Below are 1,770 nucleotides of genomic sequence, written 5' to 3'. Positions count from 1 at the left end.
CTTTGATCCCTTGGCGATAGATGGATGTAAGGAGGCATGGGGGAGGAGGATTGTGGGGAATGGTCCATTCTTGGCCATCAAGTGTCAGGGGGAGGCCAATAATTGCAAAGGTACCTAGCCAAGACACCAACCATTACAAACATCATATACTAGTATTGTGCAAGGGATGAGGTGTGCACACCAACACTGTGTAGAGATGTAAGGGTGTGCTCTGGCGATATTCCAAGGGATGATTTGGCAACACCAAAGGCCATTCCAGCTATTCAGAATGGGGCCTTCCATTTTAGGTGTTAGGTGTCTGCAGCTCGCAACATTTCGTGCTCTAACCTAGAGTAACAAGATTAGTTGTAGCCTACATAGATTACGCATTTTGACGTCATGTCCATCCATTGATTGTAGGCTGACATTCTTGTCCCAAAGAGACAACCAATAAAGGGCCAAGATGCATTTCCGCTTGACGCTCGATCTTGTCAAGAATGGTCACTGCACGACCATTCCCTGCACCTTCATCTTGACATCCTACACATCAATGGCACTCGATATCCTAGTAATGCCTTAGCATTACTTTCCAATATTCTTATTGATTGACCCATATTGTTGCTGCATAGCTGTGGTCTATCATTGTTGGGATCTCCAAGAAGACTTTGGATGGAAAGCAAAATCATTATGACATCATAAGTTGAAGATCACTTGTCCTACAAAATATTGAGGCATATATTGCCATATTGATCCACATCACGATCAAAATATCTTGAAGGAGTATAGTCTGTGGGAACCTTCAGGGATAATTTGAACAAAAGGTTTTGTACACTGCCTCCTTCTGGAAGGGCAAAAACATTAGGGTCTCCATGAGTCATCAAAACTATTAGGAGCTCCGGTTGCAATGTTTTGGAGATGGAATGGGTGTTGATGGGGCTAGAGACACTCTTGGGTTGTTTGATGCTCACAGGAGGTGCAATGGTGATGGTAAAGCAAACCTGGTGCTACCGCAAGTTAGCGTCCACACCACTGTCATAACTCATCCCGACAATAAAAGCGGGTGCACGAGAGGCACAACTTTGTTTGTGTGTGGCCTTTGATTGTGGGTGTATGTGTGTGGGTCTCTTTGATTGCTGCAAGCTTGCCGCAGTGAGAAAACACAAACAAGATGTCGCTCTCTCGCACAAAAAAAGAGGGGACCAAGAGCCCCCCCATCATCCGCATGCGCATGGACGATGGGAGGACTCTTGGCCTCCCTTTAAAAAAAAAAAAAAGTATACATAGGCAGAGATAGGAGATGACCACATTCTCAAAAACTTTTCTCCTAGTGGAAGCTTGATTGCGGAGGGCAGATTACTAACTCAAAGGAAAAAGGTAGCAATGCTTTTTAAGCTTCTATCTAAAGTTGTTGATGACATCCTGTAGAGCATCAAAGACAAGGAAAAGCTATGATGCTCACCAGTAGCACTAATTTTCTCTTGGTAACCTGGCTTAATGTGAAGTGGAATAAAGTGTTGCGTAATTTTGCAAGGTTGATTGCAGTCTTGAGTGACTGAATACAATACTGTCATTCTTGGCTTGAGCACCCATGCATGCAACAAAGAGGTCTTAGTTGCATATTCTATGATGGCACCTCAAGAGGATACTGAAGAGAACAAACATGAGAAGTAAAAAGAGGTCAAAAGCTAGGCTAAAAGTTGATGGAAGCTTCTATTGTGCCAGGAGGAGCATTGCTCGCCCTTACTGGGCACTTATGTTAAATGTCACTTGGGCATGCTTCAAGGTCCTAGT

At 43.9% G+C, this 1,770-nt stretch overlaps 1 pseudogene; it reads right to left on the bottom strand.

Moving 5' to 3' along the window:
- Positions 1 to 544: 544 nt before the first annotated feature.
- On the bottom strand, positions 545 to 1,022 carry LOC147449484 (uncharacterized; annotated as a pseudogene).
- Between the last annotated feature and the right edge of the window lie 748 nt (positions 1,023 to 1,770).

Source organism: Adiantum capillus-veneris, chromosome 10 (genome assembly GCF_014529385.1).
Source record: "Adiantum capillus-veneris isolate H3 chromosome 10, ASM1452938v2, whole genome shotgun sequence".
NCBI classification, from domain to species: domain Eukaryota; kingdom Viridiplantae; phylum Streptophyta; class Polypodiopsida; order Polypodiales; family Pteridaceae; genus Adiantum; species Adiantum capillus-veneris.
This window is presented reverse-complemented; position numbering and strand designations above follow the sequence as displayed.